Source organism: Adiantum capillus-veneris, unplaced genomic scaffold, assembly GCF_014529385.1.
Source record: "Adiantum capillus-veneris isolate H3 unplaced genomic scaffold, ASM1452938v2 Hic_scaffold_461, whole genome shotgun sequence".
NCBI lineage: Eukaryota > Viridiplantae > Streptophyta > Polypodiopsida > Polypodiales > Pteridaceae > Adiantum > Adiantum capillus-veneris.
Window position 1 is genome coordinate 233698 of NW_028221547.1, and position 9291 is coordinate 242988.

At 47.8% G+C, this 9291-nt stretch overlaps 1 long non-coding RNA gene across 1 annotated transcript; it reads left to right on the forward strand.

Annotated features, from left to right (window-relative positions):
* Nucleotides 1-2154: 2154 nt before the first annotated feature.
* Nucleotides 2155-5358, forward strand: LOC147416806 (uncharacterized). The gene is made up of 2 exons (XR_015187487.1): nucleotides 2155-3583; nucleotides 3901-5358. It is a non-coding gene; the product is annotated as an uncharacterized LOC147416806 (long non-coding RNA).
* Nucleotides 5359-9291: the final 3933 nt, after the last annotated feature.

The window sequence follows — 9291 nt, forward strand, 5'->3', positions numbered from 1 at the left end:
GGGAATCTTAAAGGGAGGCGCTAGCGTCTTTTTATTAACTGTACGTGAGTTGATAAAGTCAATTCGTTCGGGTAAGCTAACTGTGCGAGGGGGAAGTGTGGGGTTGGTAGCGATTAAATAATCAAAGGCTTGTACTAGCTGTATTTGCATTTTCTCTGGCAGGTGCTTTTGTCGTTAGCACTTTTTTGTTTCTTAATCAAGCGTGTTTGTTTTGTCCGGGCATCCTAGTAAAACGCGGAACACCTGATCCCATTCCGACCTCGATATGTGAAAAGCGTTTTCCGCTATATGTACTGAGAATTGTCGGGAGACATAGTTGACAGCCCGGACCCACTAAAGATGCGAAGAGGAGAAGAGAAAGGAACGCCATAACGGATAGCAAAAGCTAGGCAATTCTTCGAATTAACTGCAGTAATTCGACCACCAAAGCGATGACGTGGCTGCAGTCATTCTAAACAATTGCTAGCGGCGGATGCTGCAGTCATCTGACCTTTCCTTGCTATCCGAGTGGATGCTTCCACTGGGCGGGGACTGGACCAATGTGATCTCGCCTTGACGTTGGCGGTCCGGCTTATGGAGAAGAGACCAAGGCCTTCTTTGACCAAGAGTCACACCTTTATGAAAATATTGCATCGGCACTTGTACCCTAACGTTGACCTTAAATTAGAGATGAGAAAAATGTATAGTCTAATCTCAATCGAGAGATAGAGCGGCTTGGAAAGGCCGTGCGACTTGAGGAGCATAAGGCAATGGTTATGGCAGCCGCCAAACTCAAGACCAACGTTGTACTTACCGGCACTTTCCTTTCGGGAGCCTAAGGTCCCTCTCTTCCGCCGGGCAGGGTAAGTGCCTGCAGCGCCCACTTTTGCCGGGGGGAAGTGCCTAACGGCACTAACTCTTTCTCAACATTCCATTCTTTTCAAATCGAAAAGAGAAAACTGTTTGAAAAGAAATGGCTGGCTGAAATGAGATTCCGCAGAATGCAAAATTGCTTGCGTTAGGGCAAACGTCACTCCGCTGGAGAGAGAGGGCCCTAAAAAAGCGCGCTTCTTTGGTTATCCCTTTCAAATCGCGCGCCCTGTCTCCTTTACAAGCAAGTGTCCGGGGAGACCCGATTGCCAAGGCTACTGTCATTTCAGCTTAGCGGGAGGCTCCTACCCCACCATGCGTTCCTTTGGGGAGGGTGTGAAGCTAACAAAACAATGCAAGAGGTGGCAGCATAGAACCCGCTAGGAGTGGCAAGCAAGACTACTGATCAACGCAAGTGAACTGTGCGACAACGCTTCGTAGAAACCATAAAGCTGCTGTATCATTACGGGCCAGCAGGCACTCTGTTGGCGAAGAATGAACCAGAATGTGATTTGGGACACGATGGGCCTCTGCGTGCCCCGATCGGCAAATGATCACCGGAGTATAGCACAGGATCGCTTTTCCTTGTAATAAAGTCAACATGTCGACAAGGTAAACCCAATGGGCTCCCCTCAGGAGGTCTGGTCGTAAGATCAGATACCGTCCAGTGGGCAGAAGACGATATGAAAAGCCACCAGCTTGCTTTACTGGGTAGGGTAAAATAGGCAGCGGAGGTAGATAGAGACATATCTATTCAATGAATCGCCGACCTGACCTTTTGAGTTGGGGCCCGGTGCTAACTCGTATCATGAATGACGAAGCGCGCGCGAAAAGACCATTTATACGCACTTCGTGCCTTAAATGAATAACTGCGAGCAGTAACGCCACAAAGGTTATGCAAGGGTCGCTGGGCTTCCCCCGCTAGGGTTCCCCTGGCTGAGCCAGCTGCCCTTTCTTCTGGTTTCATGCATACTGGAAACCAAGGAAACTGAGTTGCGCTTTGCTTCTAGCTTCTCTCTAAACGCTCCGAGCGGTTCCTGAAACGCAGGAACCAAAAGCTGCCGGGGCCTAGACTTCCCATTCGTCATTTGAGCCGTATGCAAGGAAACTTGCACGTGCGGTTCAAAGAGGGGGGAAAGCTCTTCCGTTCCGGGCTTACCTATCTGAATAACCAAGATCGGATATAGCTGGTTTTCCGCGAAATCTATTGAAGTAGAGCGTATAACGTTTATGGCTTGAGGTAGAGCACTCAATGGGCTAGGGTAGCCCAAAGCTTGACCGACCCCAAGGAAACTCCGAATACAGGCCATGGGTTTGTACAGACAGACTTCGGGTGCTAAGATCCAAAGTCGAAAGGGAAACAGCCCAGATCGTACGCTAAGGTCCTTAAGCAATCACTTAGTGGAAAAGGAAGTGATCAAGCGATGACAACCAGGGGGTGGGCTTGGAAGCAGCCATCTTTCAAAGAAAGCGTAATAGCTCACTGGTCTAGCTTCATGGCACTGAAAATGTCTCGGGGCTCAAGTGACTCACCGAAGCGACGAGACCTTGAAAGAAGCTTTTTCAAGTGTCAGTAGCGGAACGTTCTGTCAATCAAGGAAAGTTGTTGGTGACAACACCTGGAGGTACCAGAAGTGAGAATGCTGACATGAGTAACGAGAAATCATGTGAAAAACATGATCGCCTGCCAGTTCCAGGGTTTCTGCGTTCAGTCAATCTACGCAGAGTGAATCGGTCCCTAAGGAACCCCGAAAGGGCAACGTCCGATGGGTACACGAAAGCGACGAAGTTGCTTTAACTACTGAACCATGCGTGTTTGTTAAACTCGTGAATTGGATGATTGGGCAGGGGGCTACAAAGTCACTCCGGCTGCAGGGTTGAAACTCCCGGGAAAAAACTTCGTGGAATTGGGAGGGCGATTCAACATTTAAAATGCAAAACCAACCGTACCCCAAACTGACACGGGTGAACAAGTAGAATATACTAAGGCGCTTGAGAGAACCATGTTGAAGGAACTCGGCAAAATGGCCCCGTAACTTCGGAAGAAGGGGTGCTCTCCTATTGAAGGATTGGGAAAGCGGCACATATTGGGGGTAGCGACTGTTTATTAAAAACACAGGACTCCGCTAAGTGGTAACACGATGTATAGAGTCTGACACCTGCCCGGTGCCGGAAGGTAAAAAGGAGAAGTGTTATAAGCTTTGAATGGAAGCCCCGGTAAACGGCGGCAGTAACTCTAACTGTCCTAAGGTAGCGAAATTCCCCGACAAAGGGGTGGTTTGACAGAGATGTTCGACAACATAATCGGGCAATATGCTGGGACATCCGCCCGAATTTCAGTATCCAATACTCATACAGAACAGGATAAAATCAAAAAAATCTGGCTGTCGACAGCGCGAAGCGCTTTCAACCAACCTACGGCCTATCCACGGCTGAATGGAAAATGTAGTTGGTGGCGCGGACCATCAGCAGGATAGCAAGTTGGAAATACATCGTCTTTCGAGCCCGCGGCTGACCATTTTCGTAGCCTCGCGCCGTGCGCCCGCGAACGTAGTTCCAAGATCTAAACTCGATCCCCAACGACCACACGCCAGACATCCTTCGAGATGATGATATAGTCCGAACTTATAGGCGACTATAAGGCCATAGGCGAGGATGGCATGGAACTGAATACCATCCATTGCCGTTTGATTAACTTTATTGTGTCGCATAAGTAGCGACCTGCATGAATGGTGTACACAGTAAGTTACGCCAGCCTTCTAAGTAATTATTAGGTTTTAGGCCACATTACATGCGGGAACACTTTAAAGATCTAAGTGCACTTGTCTTCAAGGACTTAGATATGACACAATGGACGATCCGCAGGATTGGGGAATGGAAAAGCATGCACTTGCTCCAGAACATCCAGACTGGATAGCAGAGGTCCAATCCCCAGAGACTTTACATGAAGCGCCCAGGCTTACCGCTATGGCTTATTCTATTGGAACTGAGAAAAAGGCCTGGGTAAAGAGAAAGCCCAAGCTAAACCAAAAAGTTTAGCAAGACTTACAGGTAACGACTGCCCCGCTGTCTCCAACATGGACTCAGTGAAATTGAATTCTCCGTGAAGATGCGGAGTACTAACGGCTAGACGGTAAGACCCCGTGCACCTTTACTATACTTTTGCAGTGACATCCTTGATTTAATGTGTAGGATAGATGGGAGGTGATGGCAATGTCGCCACCAATCTTGAAATACCACTCTCTCGTCGTTGGATGCCTAACCGCCGCTGCTGTCAGAAGCGGGATATTGCAAGGTGGGTAGTTTATCTGGGGCGGATGCCTCCCAAAGAGTAACGGAGGTGTGCGAAGGTAGGCTCAAGCTAATATTATAACAGCTTATGAGCGTAATGGTAGAAGCCTGCCTGACTGTAAGACTTACTAGTCGGACAGAGACGAAGGTCGGCCATAGTGATCCGGGAGTCCCGTGTGGAAGGGCTCTCGCTCAACGGATCAAAGGTACGCCGGGGATAACAGGCTGATGACTCCCAAGAGCTCTTATCGACGGAGTCGTTTGGCACCTCGATGTCGACTCATCACATCCTGGGGTTGAATAAGGTCCCAAGGGTTCGGTTGTTCGCCGATGAAAGTGGTACGTGAGTTGGGTTTAGAACGTCGTGAGACAGTTCGGTTCCTATCTACCGTTGGTTTTAGAGAACTGCGAGAAGCTTGCCCTAGTACGAGAGGACTGGGTTAGGTCAACCTATGGTGTTCCGGTTGTTGTGCCAGTAACAGCGCCGGGTAGCTAAGTTGGTAGGGAAGAACCGCTGAAAGCATCTAAGCGGGAAATCCTTCTCTAGACAAGTTCTTCTACCGGGTGAAAGAACATCACTTTGATAGGCGAGAGGTAAAAGCGCCGCAAGGACAATGGGCTTCCTCGTACTAATCTCTTTTCAAGATTCCACTAACGATGTTGTATGGTTACCCCAGGTGGGGCAAGGGATGGCACGAAAGCGCGTACGACACACACCTTAGCATGAGCACGTATAGCCGGGTAAAAAAACGATCTAAAGAGATGGGTAGCTAAAGTAGTAACGAGTTGAAATCCTATACGGGTCGTAGTTATCAAGTATTTTGCTTGCGTAAGTCAGGAATGATATAATACGTAACGTGACGTATAGGATACGATATAGGCTTTGTTTTAAAGTGTTGTTATTAAACTAGATGAGAAGCCACGCTGCAAAATAACTCCTTTTCGCCATGCATAGACCAAGCCGACGATTAAGACAAATAGAAAAACAATTACTTCAACGAAAGCTAAAATAAGCCCAATTCCCGCTATAGCCCTAGAAAAATACGGTTTCGACTTTCGTGAAGAATTAAGAAAAGATGTAAACTCTTCGATCCTTGAGATACTCTTCGACAAGAAAACTTTTTCGTTTCTAAAACAGCAAGCAAACTGACCCTTATGAATGCCAGCGCTTGAGCTTTGGGTTTGGGCAGTCGAAATGTCTAGCCCATCAAAGGAATATGTACTCACATAGGGAAGGGACCCTGATATGTAGGCTTCCTATGTCTCGGGTGCTTTAGAGGGCCCGGCGTATATGCCAGTGTGGCAAGCCACCATGTCTACCTTGCTCAGGGAGAGTTCCTCTAAGAGGATTAAACGGTCAATTGCCGCCCTTAGAACCCCCTCAAGGTCGCGCCTTAGATTGGCTATGGTAGCAGCCCCCCGCCTGTTCTTCGGCTACAGCCTAAAGCGGGTAACCCACCGATTCTGTATAGGTGGTAGCGAACAGGTGCCGTACTGAGCTCTTTTGGTTAAAGTAGGTGCTTTCCCTTGGCCAGAAGAGCCTATAGAGCATGTAGCATGCATTAACTGCCGCTGTGCACTCGTCGTTGAGTCGCTTGACCAGGCCCCGGCAGCGACTCGGGGTGGCGGTTAGCCGGGTTTTCCCTAGCTTAAGGTGCCGTGCCAAGGGGTAAGGCGTCCCGGCCAATGTAGTGCTGGGCTCCAGGCAACAGGGAAGTTTTCATTACAATTTGAATTTCCTAGCCTAGTTATAAATTTAATGTGCTAATCTGTATACGAATGGAGACGATCGGACTTGAACCAATAACTTCATGCTTGCAAAACATGCGTTCTACCGATTAAACTACGCCCCCGCCCTCGTTTCATGTGCAACACGTATCATATAGGCAAACAAAACTTTTCTTTTAAAGCAAAGAATTTGTGTGGCTAGCGCCATGTAGTCCTTATTCCACTGATGCTCAGGCGGAAGAACCGAAGCTCTAAAAAAAGGTCGGCACGCGTAAATCGACTAACTGCTTCTCTCCGGACGAATCCAAAAAAACAAATTAAACGACTATTCTTTCGAAAGCTCTTTTAAGACGCTACGAATAGATAGGCATGGTCAAATGCTAAAAGGGTAATCCGTGATAGATAGATAGAAAAGGACGCGGTAAAGGGAGGAATCCTTGGGCCTGACCTAATCTCGTAGTCATAGTGCTATCGTTGGCTTCTGCATTTAAACGATTAATTTCACAACCCAGCATTCACGCATGCCAGGAAGGCATTGGCTAGATGCCCTTGCCAGCACCTGAGGTCAAATGGCATTTCATCTTAACATGATCCGGCCCCATAGCTTGTTAAGAGTCTATGTGCTTACTGAACCTGGGATGCTACGTAGCGGTTGCCAAGGCGGGACTTCAAGTTGCAACGAATTATCATGATTCGTTTACGTCGTAGAATCAATCGACATTCTTCTAGCAATTTCTTTGTTTTCAACGTTTATGGCATTTCTTTATGCACGGTTGACATAGCGAAGACAGCAGCTCTTGCCAAGGCAGTAGCTCTATGTCAATAAGGGCTAGCAACAGAGCCTCCTCCTCGCGTGTCCAAATCCCTAGCAAAAGGAGTAGGTAGCTGGGGGGAACCCACATACATCCATTGCATTCTAAGCTAGGGTCCCTTGTCATGTACCGTCATGCCACAGTGGGTTTACTTAAAAAAAACTGGGGATGGAGTCGAACCATCATTCTAGGACTGTAAGTCCAACGCATTACCATTATGTTACCTAGTTGGGGGGTGACCAAAGCAAAGGCCACCCCGAAGTAACCGTTATTTATCTAGACTTATCTTCAGGGTTGTTTATTGATTTCCTTAAAATACGAAGAATATCGAAAAGGCCATCATCAAAGCAAACAGGGCAATAGCTTTTGTTAAGGCAAAGCCTGGAGACCGAATAATTGTTTGGCTAATGATAGATTTCACGCCACAGGGCTTGTCAAAGGACTAAATACGTTTCCAATACCTACTGCTGCTCCTTTTCTCATTCTCGGGTTCATCCTTGCCATTCTCTTTTTCGGGAAGCAGGAAGGGGCAAAGCCAGGAAATTCCCCCCAGTGCTTCCTATTCTCCGGGGTCATTATCGCCCGACCCAGTATCCTGACCGTTCCCTTCATTTCCGGAAGGAGTGTCTTCCTCCGGTTTTGGTCCCCTACAGAAACACAAAACCCGGTTCCACCAAGAACGTTTAGGCACTTGTGATTGTGCAAGGTGATCCAGCTTGGAAAGCAGCTCCTCTTCTTGTTGTCAAGAAAAGGGGCTCTGGCTCTTTGCCTCGCTAGTCTCGGGAGCCTCGCTAGTACCCTCCTCCTTCCTGTTCTTCGATGACGAAGGGCTTCCCTCAACTTCGCTTGACGGCCCTGAGCTCAATTCGTGTCCGGCCTTGTCTCCTTCTGGAGTGGAGTTGTCATCCTTGATTTCACGAGTATCCCCTCCAAACTCCTCTTCCCATAACGGCGCCCCCGAAGATGATGGAGGAGGAGGAAACGATAAATTCTCTGTCGGCGTCGAGCCTTGTTCGGCGGGCTGCTGGCTTGTTTCCGCTTCCGGCCTGTCTTCTGAACTGTCGGAATTGGAAGAATAGAAGTAACAAGTTAAAAAATTGCCCCCGCTTATTCCTTCCAAATTCGTACATTGAAATGGCGACCACTAAGAAAACACATTCGATATGAACTCCCGAGTCACTCTAGAGTGACACCGTACGGGTAACTCTTAACGAACAAACGAAAAGGGATTTTTCTTTTTGGTAGTTCACTGGAAACCCCCGACGGCTAATCATCGAAAGAGTTAGACTTTTTGAAGTTTCGAATAGGTTATTTTTCATCATTTTTTGTTGATGATCTCTTAGTTAGTTACTGGCAAAGCCAATAACCGTAAGCGGAATGGCCACGGCAAGGCGGATCATCTTACATTCCGGAAAAGGGTTGCCCCAATAATCTCCAGTCACCATACCAGTGCTCAACTTAATGACAGAGTAGTAGATGATCCTTCCGATCCAGTTTGGCTCATGACCGGGCTTGAACCGGTGCCGTTTCACAGACTCTCTCCTTTAAGTTACATGAGCTGCGAAAAACTAAACTACTGCCAAGCGAGGAAAGCAAAGCTCTTTTGAGATAGAATGTGGGCAGATTGATTCTTATTTGTAGGCAACTATGGCTCCTCGAAGCGAAGAACTGTACGAACTATAACGTAGGCTACCGCTCTACCCTTCGAAACTCAACCAACTAAACTCTCGGTGTCTACGGCGTTAGAGTGAACTTCGTGCCCAAACGAGCACGCAGACACGGGGATTTCAAAATACCTTGATCAAATAGGGTGTCGTTTGCTTAATTTCCTCGTCCGAGCAATGAAACAACTCTCTATATTACGTAATTAATGGGAGGCAGGGAAACGTAATTAATTGTCCGTCCGAGCGGCAGGGAAAAGGTATTTTGAAATCCCTGCAACCAAGCAAGCACTGCCTGCGGCACTGCTTTAGTAGCAAGAAAGGCGGTCGACTGGTAAGCCTATCTGTCCATACGGTGGTCTACTTACTCGATTCTGCAGCTACCGCGGCTCTAGCCGGGGCCAATTATGCCACTTTTTGCAAGGTGGAATGAAGTCTAATCATGAACCGTGATAGATTTCTATGACTGCTCGACCGAACTACGAATTAGTGAGGGATAGCTATACCGAAATACGTAATAGCTACTCGCTTATTCGGTCATGCAAAAGGGAAGGGCCAGTATGAAAAAATTGAAGCCCGTAGACGTTAGTCAACACTTTGCCCTTCAACCACCGAAGATACGTATTTTATAACTGTTTGTCCAGTCAATGAACGTAGAGGCTTTGCTTTGTATTCTCGAAGCTGCTGCTTAGCGCTGATTGCTTCGTATCCCTGAACTGAAGAAGCTGCAACTGTTTGGCGTTGTCTATGGCTATGATTGCATCGCGGCGGTTCATGCACGGCACGGAGACCCTTCTCACAGTTGTCCTGACGTTAACTAACCGGGGCTAGGGAACTGAACTGTTGGTAGTGTAGTGTTTGTTAAATGTAAAGACGTATCCTTTAGCAGTAAAGGCCTGACACTGCCGCTGGGTGATCTAAGCGAGTCGCCCGTCTCGCCTCAACGTACC